At 36.2% G+C, this 17,840-nt stretch overlaps 1 pseudogene; it reads right to left on the minus strand.

Annotated features, from left to right (window-relative positions):
- Positions 1 to 2,599: 2,599 nt before the first annotated feature.
- The window catches only part of LOC125093779 (UDP-glucuronosyltransferase 2B31-like), a 47,620-nt pseudogene continuing 32,379 nt past the window's right edge, over positions 2,600 to 17,840 (minus strand).

A 17,840-nucleotide genomic window follows, 5' to 3' on the forward strand; every position in this document is an offset into this window, starting at 1 on the left:
CTTTCATAAACATTGCATTTTATATGGAATATGGAATTAAAATGCTTGGTTACACCATTCCTGACATAGATGGACCCAACTTTGTGCATTATTATCAAGATGAAGTTCATAATCACTTGACTTTTGTCTTTGATTCTATGGTGTTTAATTCTGTTGTAAACAATATATTTGAAATAAACAGTACTAGCACAGAGATTATAAAGATGAAAAAAGTTACATCAGTTCTGTCATTCTGTGTAACCACTTGAAGTTTTTGTGTTTAAATTTCTTTGGATTTCTTAGACATTTGGAAGATGCTAGAATCAACCTTGAGGAAACAAACACATGGATAGTATTGTAATTTTTGGAATTTATAATGGGATCTTTGTGACTTTGCTAAATGTACCTTTATGTTTACATCTTTCCTGGCTCTAAGTATTACATTGCTGTGTATGTGAAACTTTTCAGAACTAAAAGGAATGAGAATTCTTGATCACCTATGACTGGACATAGGTTTATGTATCTGGCTATATGGTCTAAGAATTGCAAAGACCAATTTTGGCAATCATTCATTATCTTATTTGTAGAAGTTACTTCATTAAGAAAACAAGTAGATTGGAATTCAGCTTGGGTAGTACACATAGAGCTTCTTTATGCCTCAGGCTAATGTGTATGTGTAAGGTTTTTCTCCTTTACCCCTTCCCCCACCTCACTATTTAAAAAAAAAAAAGACATTAATGTAATTAAAAGAACATTAATGCATTACTTTTTTCTTCTTTGTACTTTACTATTTTTTATTTTTTAGTGACATGATTATATATTCTGGGTTTAATAAAATATTCATTGTTTCCTTTCTGGATATTATTAATGTAATTAATTTCATCAGTGATTATTGCTAAAAGTAATTTTGTTGTGTAGAAGAATGCTGTAAAAGTCTCCATATAATCAAAAGTGCTAAGTATGCCTCATTTCCATCTAACTGTTTAAATATATCACTTGTCAGTCAGAAGAACTGTTTTTAACTTGGTTTCTTTTTTATTTTTGTGGTTTACCTTCTAAGTTGTATTCTGACCCTAAATACCAGTATTTAAAGGCAAGCGTTGGAGGCCTTTTTGCTATTTCAAATGCTTTCTTATGCATGGAATTTAAAAATTGTTGCACACAATATTTGGCTCTTTATGCCATCAGCAATTTATTTTTCTATGCTGTATGAGAAAAGAATCAATAAAAAGGTTATATAAGTTTCTGTTTTGATATCCTCAGTGTCCCATGTATTAAAGGAGTTGGAAATACATGACTTGACAAGGTAAGGTCAAAAAATGGGAGATTATTGTAGGAGGGGGGAAATCTTCTAACATAATCCAGAGCAATTTACTATCTTACTGGACCCCATCTATCCATACTTTCCTTTTATTTTGTGTCTTACTATCCAGTTATAAAGGGTTGTTCAATAAAGTAAGAACAGATACTCAGAAATATCCAAGGCTTTGTATGGAAAATATCTATAGTCCTTTCAACCAAAGATGTTACTGGTGCATAGTTTTAGGTAGGAAGCCAGTTAGAACACTCAGAATTCCTGTAACAAAGGAAATTTATAGGAAAAAGTATTTTGTATTTGAAGAGGGTTGTGAACTATAAACACAAAGGATTTACCTGCCTAAACATTGTGCTGAGGTTCTTGACCAAACTTTATCTTCCATCTGTACTTAGGTCATGACTTGTGTCCTTAAAGATGGCCCCACCTCTCATTATTGAGTCTTTGCTGAAGAAAATGTGATCTCTGGAATTGGACCTGGAAAGCCTCCCCAGGAGTGGTGGGCTAGAGGGGACCTGGGGCTATCTGTCCATCAAGATGTACAGAGGTCTTCTGACCTTCTGGCTTTTAAGAGGTAGAAGGATGGCAGCAAGAGCTTAATTTTGGCATCTGCATATACCATTTCTGAGGGGATACCCACCTATGCACAAGGTTTTCATTTTCCTTTCCCTTTTGAGGCATGTGTTTCTGGCACTTGATACTAAACAAGATACACACTCTACCTAATGACAGAGCATCCATACTTTTTTATTAGTGGAATTTTCCATCTTGTGACAGAGAAGCTATAGAATTATTTAGCAGAAAGAAAGCTGGCCCCTGGGGAACGATTTTTCTCTTATTTAACCAATAAAGACCCAACTGGAAATGAAAAAAACAAAAGCAAACAAAAACCCAAAAACTTCAGGCACCTTTGTCTTAGTTGGAGTACAAACTTATACAGTCAGTTTATACTGGAATCTCTCCCCTCCTGCAGTAGTATGAATAATACTGTTTTGCCACTTATAATAAGTGTTCAGTTGTGTTATTCTTTGTCAGGGGCACATGTATTTGATCTTATTTATAGAGCAGATGTTTCTGAAAATGTGTGGTAAAAACAATCAGGCTTAAGTCACAGACTAAAACTGCAGTGAGTCTCTTTTTTTTCCTACAGTTATGAAATTATATATGTCAGTATTAAGGTAGAATTATTTGAGGATTTTTTAAATGAGAATTATAAAGGGACTATATCTTTATAGGTAGCATGTCCTCCTTGGTTTGATGAACAGAATTGAAGAATCTCAATATTACTAAATTATTATTTAAATATTAAAGAATATTGAGGGAAGTAGTTGTCAAAAAATACATAGGATTATTTCCCTCTTAGGGTAGAATGAATTAATTATAAATATACACAGTATATTTAATATTTAATTATAAATACAAATATATTTAATTATATAAGTATAATTAAATATACTTAATTATAAATATACACAGCATATTTAACCAAGAGTAAAATATTTAGGTGAGGCACAGGTCTTAACGAAATGTGGAGGAGAATGTGTCACAACTTGATTCGCCGAGGTTGAATTAAATGGAGTGACCTTACTTATGCTTCCTGGCTTACTATGCCTACTATGTCTCAAAAGTCTATTCCCTTTTTTCTTTTCTTTCTTAAACTTTTGACAACAAAACAAGCAACATTTATGACAAGGAAAATAACAGTTGCCACACAAGCCAGCAGGAACCCAATCACATCCAAAGAGTGGTACTGGAACCAGGTGAGGTTTTAAGAAGGTGGGTGTTGGCTGCTTTGTGACAAATGACAATCCAGAAGACTGGTTGGTCAAGAGGCTTTGTAGCTGATCATGATGAATGGTTGATAACCACGTAGCATTCTCCTTGTAGCTGAAAGAAAACCAAATAATTTACAGAACAAAGTAGAAAAGGTGGATGAAAAAGATAAATGAAATTTTCATGTGTATGTGTAAGGGTTTGTGTGGATGGTAAAAATGAGTGCCATGTAACACTGGAGAAAAATTCTATTATTTTCCTTAGAGACAATTAGAGATATTTATGGGCTGGAATTTGTTGACTGTCTAGGACATCAAGCTGTGAAGAAAAAGAAACTGGGAGATGACAAGTATTTCCCGTTTAGAAAAAGTGGAATGAGTTAATTCTGAAAGGCAAAAAAAAAAAAAAAAAAAAGTCAAAATACATGATTTTGACATGGACATTTTGAATTATCCAGTAAGGAGTTGTTAATAGATCTGGTAAACAAGTTTCAAAATACTGTCATAATTCAGAGAGAGGAGACAAGTCCACGTGAAGTTCAGGGGCATGTCCGGGCAGAGCTGATCAAGAGCTGGTATTGACTTGACAGCGGTGAAGTCATGCTTATAAGTGTGGAATGGATTGTGTTGTTTTGAGTCTTGACTCTGACACCTTGTTGTGTGCTTTTTTTTCATTTCTGTTTTTCAGTTTTTCATTTTTGAATGGATAGGAATAATGTCTTAATCTGATTATTTTGAGGAATAATGTATTGATTCTTGGAGTTGTCCCTGTCATTTGGAGACTTCCATTTGGGTTTGGTATTGTGGTTTTTCTAGTTAGTATGGCCATTTTAGAATCTGGAGAGCTCAATATTTCACTTGCAGGCATTGCTAGTTGCATTTGTTTCTACTTTTGAAATGATTATGGACTAAGACAAGGAAGAAGGATTAATAAAGAGGGCTTTACAAACTTTAAATCACAAAGTGCTCTGACACTGTAGCAATAACCATGGAGGTAACTTCTGTTCCTGTCCTGTGAAAACTAGTGAGAGCACCACTGAGTTTTTGAGAGGAGGGAAATAATCCTGAAACATATTTGTAATACAATAAGGAACAACTATACTGAAGAACTAATTACTTAATCCGTACAAAAGAATTAGTATTTCATAAGCATTCAGTACATATCAGCTAATAAATTTTCCTTACTTTTTGGGCACAGTTTTACCTTATTAAGAATTAATTAAAAGTAGAAAGACATCTATTTTAGAAAGATATGCTTTTTCATAAAACTGCCAAATGAACAATACCATCTTTAAGAAACAAAAAATGTGCTTCTCATGGTGCTTATTTAGGATGAATAATCAATTAAATAACACTGCTTTTAAAATGCAGATGTCCCCTGTGATATTATAACCAAACATTCACAAAATTTTATTTCTGAAGTCATTATGAAACAAAAAGGGGAAATACATACTTAATTATGATATTAGTAATAATAGAGTATAGGAAATTAATGTGTATCCTGAAGTAATTTGGAAACCAGATATTTCTGGTCCAGAAAATTTGGCTTTTAAACAGGATTATCCCAGTAGATCTCTTCTAAGTCAATTACTTTTTGATTTTTACAGTTCTATCAAACAAAACAAGCATAACCAAATTACTGAGTATAACTGCATTTATAAATAGTATTCACAAAGTTTTAATTGGATAAATTTGAAAGTTGTAGAATGTTTAAATTTATATAAATGTATATTTATAATATATTTAAATATACATAAACATATAAATTATAATTTATCAGTGATGGAATCAAAATATTAGCATAGGAAATTTTGGAGGTGTTTAATGGAAATTCAAGATTGATAACATCATGCTGGTTTACAGAAATTAAACCATTTTAGAAGAGTTTAAAATGATGTTCTCATGCTGAAAGTTGTAATTGTGCAGATAAGTACTGTTACAACACTCATGGTTCCCTGCTTTGTTCTCAGTGTTTCCTCTTAATCTTTCTGTTAACCATTTTGATGATTCTTTTTATTGATTATGTCAAAAATTACTATCCTTAAACCTCTTGCATTTTCCCTAAATGCAAGAAACCTTAATCTGACACTCAGAATGGATTATTGAAGTTGGTCTTCCAGCACTGAGCAAATCTTAACTTGTAATTATTTTCATAGCAGGACTCATGGCTGCCTGCCTGGCTTTCGTATGCACATCTCTCTAGAAATAGTGTCTGGTTAAAAAAAAAAAAGTACTCAGGAAGGATCATTAATGATTATCCTCAATGCATTGAGCAAATCTGTACTTGACATTGTATTAAGTTCAAACTAATAGCTGCTCCCTTGGCCTTTATGTGAGCAATATGATATATCAGGTGGATCTGCAAACAAAGGAATGCCCATCATAGGGATACCATAGTAATTGGCCTCATAGATGCAGTTGGTTCCACAGTGAGTTATAAAAGCTTTGGTTTTTGGATGACCTAGGATTGAGTGAATTTCACTAAAATTAGTAATTATGTCTTTAAATCACCACAGTAAGGGCCCCATTGAGCCCTTGAACCACAGTGGGAGAGCTACCTCAGGGTTCTCTCCAGCAGACCTGTGGTCACCCTCCTGAGTAGCTCGATTCAGACTAGATAATGCTCTTGGTGAAGACATGTTTGCCCAGAATTGTTTCAGAGTCGTTCTGTTGTCGTGTCCCTGATTGATGCGAATTAAAAATATGTGTATTACTATGCTAGAATAACTCCACGCTGTTCAGTGTACTCTCCTTCCAAAGGGGGAAAAATGTAGAGGAGCAAAAGTTTCCTGGATACCTGATCAAAACCATATGCTTTTTTTTTTGAAAACCATATGCTTATCCTTTTCTCCCACCCCTCCTGTTCATCCGTCCATCTGTCCCTTCCTCCTTTCCTTCCATTCTTCCTTTTCTTTAAATTGATTATTCTTTTTTCTCTGGAACATAATGATCTAGCTTTCCCAATATAAAAATATACTTTCTCATCCTAATCATTGTCACAAAACTTCTTTTCAAAATTATTTTTAGAGAAAAAGGAAACAGTTTGCAAACCTCAGTGGTCTTGTAGACTGTTTTGTAGAACATTCTTCAAAAGTATAATTCCCCCCGATGGCATTAATTTCAATATGATACTGAACTTTCTTATGACTCACATAGTGTGTCCTGGTGTAGTGTAATTCTAGTGACTGTAGCAACAGTTAAGATTACCTAAACTGTTTTGTTTCATTGGCCTAAAATGAAAATTTTAGTGTTTTGTTTGATTGGCGTGAAACTCCTTCATCCATGCTGTGGAAGATGGTCCCCTATAGTATTACACTAATCTATTCTCTACAGATTAATCACTGATACAGACTAGTTGTTCTCATTCCCTGACATCCTTGTGAAAAGAAGCTTATTGCAAGAAAATTTGCAAAAGTATAAAAAATTGCAAAAAAGGAAGTAAGTTTTAATCATGCTATCTGGAGATATGCCTGGTTTAAAATGTTTTGTTTTGTTTTTAAAAGATTTATTTATTTATTTGACAGACAGATCACAAGCAGGCAGAGAGGCAGGCAGAGAGAGAGAGAGAGGGAGGCAGGCTCCCTGCTGAGCAGAGAGCCTGACGCGAGGCTCGATCCCAGGACCCCGGGACCATGACCTGAGCCGAAGGCAGAGGCTTCAACCCACTGAGCCACCCAGGCACCCTGTTTTTTTTTTTAATTTAAAAAAAAAAAAAAATATATATATATATATATATATATATATATATATATAAAACATTGTGTAACTTAAGGTGCACAACATGTTGACTTGATACATTTATATATTTAATATGATTTCCATCATAATTATAGCATCTCTATCTTGTCACATGATTATTTCCTTCTTGTGGTTAGGATGATTAAGATCTAGTCTCTTAGCAAGTGTGAGGGTTATAATACATTATTTTTGTATTCACCATACTGTGCATCAGCTCTCTTAAGACTTACTACTAGTTACAAGTTTGTACCCTTAAAAAATAGCTCTATTTCCCCACTTGCCAGGGTGGTTAGCCCCTGATAACTGCTATAACCACTCTCTGTTTTTATGAATTTGGCCTATTTAGATTCCACATATAAGTGATACAGTATTTATTTTTCTCTCTTTTTGAAAAGATAAAATTGACAAATGTTTACATGGACTAAGGAAAAAAAGACTCAAAATTAGAAACTAGATAGGAGACATTATAATTGATAATACAGAAATGCATAGGAAACACAAAAGACTACTATGAACAATTATATGGCCACAAGTTAGATAACATAGGAGAAATGGATAAATTCTTAGAAAAACACAACCTACCAAGACTGAATAGTGAAGAAGTAGATATCTGAACAGACGAATAATGAGTAAAGAGATTGAATCAGTAATCAAAAACCTCCCAACACAGAAATTCCCCAGGAATAGACAGCTTCACTGGTGAATTCTACCAAACATATAAAGAAAAATTAATGCCAGTCCTTCTCAAATGCTTCCAAAAACTTGAAGAGGAGGGAATGCTTACAAAATCATTCTCCAAGGCAAGCATTATCCTGATACTAAAGCAAAATAAGGACACCACAGGAAGGAAAACTATAAATCAGTATCCCTGATGAGTATAGATACAAAAATTCTCAAAATATTAGCAAATTGAACTCAAGACCATATTAAAAGTATTATACAACATAACCAGGTGGGATTTATCCCTGGGATGCAAGGATGGTTCAACATGGAATGCAATCACAGTAATACATCACATTAACAGAATGAAAGACAAAAATAGCACAATCCTCTCTATAGAGGCAGAAAAGGTGACAGAATACAACATCTTTTCATTATGAAAACCCTCAACATATTGAGTATAGAAGGAACATAACCTCAACATAATAAAGGTTATAGATGGCAAACCCACAACTAACATACTAAATGGTGAAAAATTGAAAGCTTTTCCTCTAAATCAGGAAGAGAATAAGATGCCACTCTTGACACTCTTACTCAATATAGTACTAGAAGTCCTAACTAGAGCAACTAGGCAAGAAAAGAAGTAAAAGGCATCCAGTTGGAAAAGAATAAGTTAAATTGTGGTTATTTTCAGATGATATGATTTTGTGTATGGAAAATTCCAAAGACTCACCCAGAGAAACCATTGGAACTAATCAACTAGTAAAGTTGCAGATAGAAAACTGATTTACAGAAATCAGTTGCACTATTATACACCAATAATAAAACATCTGAAAAATACTGTCTTGTTCACAAGAGCATCAAAAACAATAAAATAGGTATAAATTTAACGACAGGGAAAAAAATAAATTTAACCAAAGAAGTGAAAGGTCTGTACAGCAAAAACTACTTTGTGGGGAAAAAAATAGAAGACACAAGTGGAAAAAATCATATGTTCATGGATGCAAAGAATTAATATTGCTAAAATGTCCACGCTACCTAAAGCCATCTATAGATTCAGTGCAATCCCTATCAAAATATCAATGACGGGGGCACCTGGGGGGCTCAGTCTGTTAAGGGTCTGACTCTTGATTTTTGGCTTGGTCATGATCTCAGGGTTGTGAGATGGAGCCCCGTGTCGTGCTCTGTGCTGAGCTTGGAACCTGTTTAAGAATCTTTGTTTTCCTCTCCCTCGGTCTCTCCCCCCAGTCACGCTCTCTATAAATAGATAAATAAATAAATGACATTCTTCACAGAGATAGAACAAACTATCCCCAAACGGGCATGAAACCACAAAAGACTGCAAATAGGCAATACAACCCTAAGAAAGAACAAGGTTGAAGTCCTCACAGTCCCTGATTTTAAACTGCATTAAAAAGCTATAGTAACTAAAATAATATGGGACCTGCATAAAAAGAGAATATAGACCGGTTGAACCGAATACAAGAGTCCAGGGACACATGGGTAGCTCCGTCAATTGAGTGGCTGTCTCTTGATTTTGACTCGTCATGATCTCAGGGTCCTGGGATCATCAAGCCCTGTGTCAGGCTCAGTGAGTGTCCGTGCTCAGTGAGGAGTCTGCTGGAGGATTTTCTTCCTCCACCACTACCCGCAGTTGCATGTGTGTGTGTTTCTCTCAAATTAATTAAAAAAAGAATATAAGAATCAAATTCTGCATGTATAGGAACACCCAATGGGAAAAGGGTGATCTCTTCAGCAAATGGTGTTAGGAAAACTGCATATACATGCAGAAAAATGAAATTGGACCCTTATTTTACACTACTCACAAAATCAACCCAAATATATCAGAGACTTAAACATAAGATGTGATACCATAACGCTCCTAAAAGAAAACATAGGGAAAAAGCTCTTTGACATTGGCCTTGACCGTGACTTTTTTGGATATGAGACCAAAACTACAAACAACAAAAGCCAAAAACCCAACAAGTGGGACTACATCAAACTTAATAGCTTTCACATAGCAAAAGAGATGTCAAAATGAAAAAGCAAACTACAGAATGGGGGACAGTTTTTGCAAACCATATATTGGGTAAGGGGGTTAATATAAAAAATAAGGAACTCCTACAACTCAATTCCAAAAACCAATCTGATTGAAAAATGGGCAGAAGAACTACATAAACATTTTTTCAAAGACACCCAAATGGCCAATCAGTTACTTGAAAAGAGGCTCAAGATCACTAATCATTAGGGAAATGTGAATCAAAACTACTATGAGATATCACCTCATGTCTGTCAGAATAGCTATTATTAGGAAGTGATAAGTGTTGACGAGGATGTGGAGAAAAGGGTATCCTCGTACACTGTACTCAGGAGTGTAAATTGCTTCAGCCACTAATGATAAACAATATGGAGATTCCTCAAAAACTAAGAGGTACCTTATAATCCAGCAATTCTACTTCTGGGTGTATACTAAAAAAAAAGAAAAACGGGATATTGACAAGATCTATGCACTCCCATGTTTGTTGAAATATTATTTACAACAACCAGTAGAAACAACCTAAGTGCCATTTGTGACCACATGGATGGATCTTGAGGACATTATGCTAAAATTTGTATGTTTTCATTTAATCTTTATTCATATAATTAAGTCTACATTATGACATATGTTTTGAAAATTTTAATCCCAATTTGTATTTTTTCATTGTGCAAGAAAATTGTGATCTTATATTTATCATTTTGCCCCTCTTTTCAACCAAATCTCATAAATACAGCTCATTAAGTGTAATTAAGCATACTTTGATTAAACCTATTATAATGGGTTATTTAAGTTATTTAATCATTACTTAATTTTGGATATTTAGATTACTTCCAGTGTTTACTTTTATGAATAAATGTAATAATTCATACTTTTATGAATAATTAATTGCCTCAGATAAATTTTGTACATCTAGATTATTTTTCTCTGCATAGTTTTATGAATATATTATGAAGCCAAAGGCTATAAAGCATTTTTAAGACTCCTGATGCATTCTGCCAACTGTCTTAATTCTTTAAAAAGGGTACAAAAGTTTTCTGAGAACTTAATAATTAATGGAAAAGTAGTTTGGAAAAACCATTTCTTTATATAATTCTTAACAATCACTGACATGGGGACGCCTGGGTGGCTCAGTTGGTTAAGCAGCTGCCTTCGGCTCAGGTCATGATTCCAGCATCGTGGGATCGAGTCCCGCATCGGGCTCCTTGCTCAGCAGGAGCCTGCTTCTCCCTCTGCCTCTGCCTGCCATTCTCTCTGCCTGTGCTTGCTCTCTCTCCCTCTCTCTCTGACAAATAAATAAAATCTTTAAAAAAAAAAAATCACTGACATGGATTAAGATCTTGTTTTTGCAACTTCAGAACAACAGCTCCTATTAGTAATTATTATAATACTGCTATTTATCCTTCTCCTGTCCTCCTCTTTCTCCTCTTTTTCCCCTTCCTATTGACAGCTACTTTTTCAAAATTTAACAGGAAATCTTTCAAGGGTAAGGTTAGATAACATGGAATTTTCACTAATCTTATCTTGGTCTTTGAACCTTGTGAAAATTATAGATCACCTGAACAATTTGCAATCAAAAGGTACACTGTGTTTTACTCTCAAACAAGATACCAGTTTTATATTGCCACCACTAAGGAGGTAGACAAAAAGGATCTCTTAAGAGATCATAAAATTGTTCACTAAAGATTACTTGCTTATTATTTATGTCTTCAAGGTATACAAATTTAGGGGAGTCTGAGTGGCTCAGTCAGGTATCTGTTTTTGGCTCAGGTTATGATCCTGGGATTCTGGGATCAAACCCTATGTCGGGCTCCTGACAGTGTTTGCTTTTCCCTCTCTCTCTGCCCCTCTGCCCCCTCATGCACACTCTTTCTCCTTTTAAAAAAGAAAAAGGTCTATCAATTTAAAACATACTAGTTTCTTATTTTCCTTCATAAGGAATATCATCCTATGAACTGAACAGAATCTTTATAATTTTAAACTGAGGGCAGTTTTCAGATTCAAGTAGAGATCATTTGGTCTTTACAATATGTGCAGAATTTATGGTTCTTATTATATATGCAGTGTACAATTTTTCTGTGTTCATTCTGTCAGGCAGCTATGGTGTTGAGATATATGTTCCCTAGGGGAGCTTTACTGAGGTTTTCTGTAAGTTTGGTGTAGGTAGACAACACCTGTTCTGACTGACATCATCTCCTAAAATGCTCTAAGATGTAAAACCCTGGGACCTCATATGAGGAATGATTTAAATGCTGGAGTGGAAGAAAGTAAATGTTGGATTTGGCTCTGAAATTGTTGGGTAACACATTTATATTATTGAGTCCTGGTTTTACTTTTAGTTAGAGCACTATTGAAAAGCCCTAACCCTTACAAAATTTTTTTTAACATTTTAATGTGCTCACTTCCTTGCCCCCATTTGTACATTTACTTTTAAACAACTTTATAGGAAACATGCTCTCTAGGACTGTGTGAGAATATAATATTGATATGTTGGAAAACCAGTTACTATTGAGGAATTAGATTTGGATGGCTGGCAGCCATTGGATTGTTTATAGTATGTGATAGTAACAAATTAACAGTGATGACAGTAGTTAACATTTCTTTTGGAACACTGAGTATGTGCCAGAGACATTTTGGATGTTTTATATGTACTATTCCCCCCTCCCACACACCAACAACATGAGGCTGGTACTATTATTACCAGTAAGTGTCATCTCCCTGTGAACATTGTAGTCAGTTTTCCATCATTGTTGCCTTTTTTTTGCAACAGCCTGCCAAGTGGTTCCCCATTCCACTCTTGCTCCTTTACAATCTAACTCAGTGACTACATCCTGAGAGATTTTTTGTTAAAAAGAAAATGTAATCATATTTCTCCCTTTCTGTTAAACCTTTTCATTTTCTCCTTAACCCTTAGCCCACACTACTATTTATAATTAGCTGTCTTCAGCTTATCCCTCCAGCATCATCTGTCCCTTTACTCAGCCTCTTCCTGCTAGAATAAGTTTGGAGTTCTTGGGAAATGTCATTCTTACTCTCCCTGCTTTTCTTTTGTCTTTTCCTCTACCTTCTGCTTCCCTTTTCTACATGTTCCTGCATATCCTTTAGATCTCACCTTAATTATCAGTGACTCAGAGATCTTTTCTATGATTCCCACTGAATGTTCCTTACCATTGTGATCTTTTCTTTATTATAACATGTTTCATACAGTTTTTATTATGTGCTTATATTCTCTCTTTCCAGATAAGGTGTCAGGCAGGTGGTGGCAGAAACTGTCTACACTGCTTCCCTGAATATTGACACTTACCTCTGCAACATGTTAGCTACTTTGTAAGGATTCTTTTAATGAATATCTGATACTTAATATTGAATAATATAGGCCTTAATTAAACTGATACTATTCTCAAAGTCTCCTAGGTATTCCACTTTATTTGGTAATGATATTGAAATTCAGATACTTGTGTTGACTTAGAAATACATGAGTTTCTAAGTAGGTCACCGTATCTGGCTCCCTGTGTGTCTCTCATTATAAATAAACACTCTAAATAAAGAATACAGAGTCATTCATATTGAAAATGCAAAGTAAAGCAAAACCAAGAAATAGATTACCTTAGGCAAGGGTTTGGCATGTTTGCAGTGGAGGCCTCCAACAAATTCAAAATGTGGTAGGAGTAGGCGAGGAAATTCAAAATCCAGTAGGTTTGAATGAACTATATTTGAGCCGTCCCCATTAACCCAGATAATGTAGTGAATCTTCCTAAAGGAAAAAACACATACAAAACAAAAACAAATGTTAGACCAAATGAGAATATTGACATGTGACTATAGTAAGTGATTTTCTGAAAGGATTTTGGAATGATGTAGCTAAAGATACTTGAAAGTATTCTTTGGAAAAGCAATTGCGTATGTATGTATGTATGTATGTGTGTGTGTATCTATATAAATCTACCTATAGATTTATATATACAAAATGTGAATGAGAGAAATGTGAGAGGAACTTTATATGTCTAATGTCATATCAATACATTCACATTTTTAAAAAGATTTTATTTCAGACAGAGAACAAGAGAGAGCATGAGTGGGGTTGGGGAAGGGCAGAAGGAAAGGGAGAAGGACACCCCCCCCACTGAGCAGGGAGTCTGACATGGTGCTCCATCCCAGGACTGTGGGATCATGACCGAGCTGAAGGCAGACATTTAACTGACTGAGCCACCCAGGTGCCCCAATACATTCACCCATTATTAAGAATTATTTAACAAAACCATATAGATTTAAACATGCAGTTGTTTTTTTTCTCTAAAGCTATAAAAATAGAAGTTGCAAATATATTTAAACTATACAATTAACCCTACCATACTCATGAAAACACCTTTTCCTAGAGTACTCCATCTACTTGCTACAATTTAGCAACCTAATTCCTTGATCCTAGATTTTCCCAGTAAAGTGTGAGGTTTTAGAGTATGGCTCATTTCTTTGTAGTTATGATTGCATTTGATTGGTTCATGGTAGGACTTTAACAATAATGAAATTAAAATATTTGCAACTAGCTGAACATTTCTCATAGATTATAGAAATAGAGATTTTTTGCTAACATTTAGGTTATTTTTTATTAACATATTAATGTATTATTTGCCCCAGGAGTATAGAACTGTCAATCATCAGGCTTATACAATTCACAGCACTCACCAAAGCACATACCCTGCCCAATGTCCATAACCCCACCACCCTATTCCTCCCCCCCAACCCCCAGCAACCCTCTAGATTATTTTTTTTTTAAAGGAGAGACAGTGATAAAAAGATATAGATGAATCTTGCATGTCCACCCATGAAAAAGATTTTAGGCTTTTAAAACATGATTTATAAGCACTTACTGAAGGAATGTGGAATCATTAGAAACCTCAAGTTGTAGGTTCCCAAGTCTGAGATAGAGCCACTATAGTTCTCAACCGTGAAGGAATCCTTCTCATAAAATGGTGAAATAGTTTGATTTTAAATAAGGAAACTGAGCTACATAAGTAGAAGCAATTTTCTAAATGCTACAATACTCATGGTAGAAATATGGATGTAAGTCCTCAATCTACATGTCTTCATTCATCAAGACATTTTATGAAGTTTCTAAGTGACTTCTTTTTAAATTAAAAAAGGAACTACTTAGGATGGATATATAACTCCTTAAGGATATCCTAAATGCTTCTATTTATAAATTATGACTTCCTAGAGTGTCCAGTACTAATAATGGGCCATAGGATTCCAACTGACTCTATAATATAAGCCTTTCCATAATACTTTTGAATTCACAGAACATTTTATATTTTCATTTTATCATTTCATTTATAAAAGACAAATTCTTCTGACTTATACAAACTTACCTTCCAAGACACTAGGAAAATTAAAACTTTATGCTATCAACTAAAAACATGACTTACCCAATCGGAGAAAGACAACTATCATATGATCTCCCTGATATGAGGGAGAGGAGATGCAACATGGGGGGTTAAGGGGGTAGGAGAAGAGTAAATGAAACAAGATGGGATTGGGAGGGAGACAAACCATAAGTGACTCTTAATCTCACCAAACAAACTGAGGGTTGATGGGGGGAGGGGGATTGGGAGGGGGGTTAGGATTATGGACATTGGGGAGGGTATGTGCTATGGTGAGTGCTGTGAAGTGTGTAAACCTGGTGATTCACAGACCTGTACCCCTGGGGATAAAAATATATGTTTATAAAAAATAAAATTAAAAAAAAAAACATGACTTACCTAGTACTTCACTGTAAAACTGATCCCACTTCTTATTAGATATTTGGAAACAGAAGTCAAAATAAAGCCTATGTATCATATTTTGTACCCTCCCCATGAATGTCTATTTAATCACTTAATTCTGACATAACAACGGGTGCCTAGGATGGAGGGAAAGGAAGTCCTCCACTGTGCCTTTCAATTACATAGCCAGGAGAGAAGCGAAGGCTGTGCACTAAAAATATTTTAAGTAGTTCAGCCAGCAGCTTACCACAGGGTCCAACGACATCTGCAAGAACGAAATCAAACCTTGATTCTGGTAGTTTTGTCATAAGTTTCTTGTTCAAAGAGACATCTTTACAGAGCGTCTCAAAAATATCAGACTATTCCAAAAATAGTTTTCTCATTATTAGAAAATATGTCCAATATGTATCTTTTGTCACTGATGTCCATTTCCTGACTCACTGAGTGAAAAAAAAGTCTCCAAATAATCTTTAGTTAAGGATGTAGAAAATGTCTCAAATTTAATACCAGATGGATTTTTGAGATCATGAAACAGTAAAAATGAAGATTTCAGAACAGTGACCTCATGACCCCTCATGAGAAGTTAATCCAGAATTGCCTTAAATTGATCCAATGACTGTATTCCATTGGCCACACCAGGACCCTCAACAACTCCCAGAGCTAAAGTAGCAATTCAGTTGTAGCAGCAGCAGAAGTGAGATCCATTTCATAGACCTACTGGTCCTATGCAATACGTCCTTTAAACTTCTGTTCCCTTCTGCCATTGCTCATGCATATATCCAAGGAGAAATCAATCAAGAAGTTAAAATATAATTCCCATACCTCAAAGTAAATGCATTATGTGAACAGTCAAGGGGCAGAGAAAGCAAGTGAAGGGACAAAGTATAGAATTTGTGTTTACAGAGTGTGTTTAATACTGTTTTATGATTATCAGTGCTATTGCCCAGCTAGGAATTGATGATCTTGCAAGTGCAAATCAGCTATATTATGTAAGAGATAAGGTTAGTGCAAAAACAGCGGCAAGAGAGGTTCTCTGCAGTCTCCTTGTCACAGAATTACGGATAGGGTGACATCAGCAAGATGGAGGGTTAGGAGGTCCCAACACCTGCATTCCCCACCAAAACAAAAACATTAAACAACTGCAAAGTAATGAAAATTACTTTGAGAAAGCTCTGGGCATAATGTAGACAGAGTAGAAAGCTTTCAGGGCTAAAAAAGGGAGCATGGCCAGGGGTGCCTGGGTGGCTTAGGTAAGAGTCTGCCTTCAGCTCAGGTCATAATCTTGGGGTCTTGGAATGAATTGAGCCCTGAGTTGGGCTCCTTGTTCAGCTCAGGTCGTAATCTTGGGGTCTTGGAATAGATCAAGCCCTGAGTTGGGCTCCCTGCTCATCAAGAAGTCTGCTTCACCACTCTCCCACTCTCTCTTTGCCTCCATCCTCCTTGCTCACGTGCGCTGTCTCTCTCAAATAAATAAAATCTTTGAAAAACAAAGCAAAAACAAAAAAATGGAGTATGGCATGTAGAGAAGTGTAGGAAGCATTTTACCTACCACATCCTCCAGTCCAGAGTGGCACAGCACCAGGAGGGCATCCCTCACAGGGTGGGGGAAGGGACTGTAGAGAATCCCAGCAAGCCTCACAATTATCAATTGTTTGCAGGCCTTGCTACTGAGAACTTCCACAATCTTCACCGAAACTGATTCCAGCTGATGAAGCTGTCAGGCCTAGAGATAGCATGATGATGAGACCTGGTCCGTGGGGCCCCATTATTGCCATGCCCCACTGTCTCAGATTGGGATGCCACAGTACTTTGCCATCTATGGGACCAGAGCTGCTACTGCTTTGTGCCCTCTCCCAAGTCCCAAATTGATGCTTTGATTTGCCGTACCTGGAGTCATGCTCTGCCTTGCACCCTACACTGTATTCTAAGTTGTGGCTTTGACCAACAAGTACCTAGGCTGAGCTGCTGCTGCTCTACACCCTGTTCCTGGGTCCTAAGTCATGGTTTTAACCTTTCAATGCTGGGGCCATGGTGCTGCTACTCTGAGCTTCACCCCTGGACCCTATCTCAGATCTATCTGCCACAACCAGGGTCATGCTGTTGATTCTCTGCACCTCACTCCCTGGGTCCTGACATGTGGCTTTAATGGGCTGTCACTGGGTATGTGCTGCTGCTGCTCTAGGACTCTTTCTGCAACCAGAGTTGGAACTTTGATCTACTACCCTCAAGCTGTGTTGCTATAGTATCCTGTCCCCTGGGCCCAAATCACTGCTCAACCCTGTCATCTAAGGGCTTGTGCCATGACCATACCCCTGTCCTGCTCCTTGGGTCCAAGTCACGGAGGCAAACCCCAGACACAGACTCCAGTTCACTAGGAGATCGGAACATGCTTGTACCTCAGACTAACACCACGATGACAGCAAATGCACCTGCACACCACAGCCAAAGCAATGTAGTATTTCTGCATGAGTCTGACCCCAGGACCTCAGCCCTCCTGCCATTCTGAGTGCCAGTGCAGCAGACCTGGTGCCAAGAGGGATTTCTTCGGTTAGAACTATTTGCCATGTGCCCAACAAGAGATC

Source organism: Lutra lutra, chromosome 2 (assembly GCF_902655055.1).
Source record: "Lutra lutra chromosome 2, mLutLut1.2, whole genome shotgun sequence".
In the NCBI taxonomy this organism is placed as follows: Eukaryota; Metazoa; Chordata; class Mammalia; order Carnivora; family Mustelidae; genus Lutra; species Lutra lutra.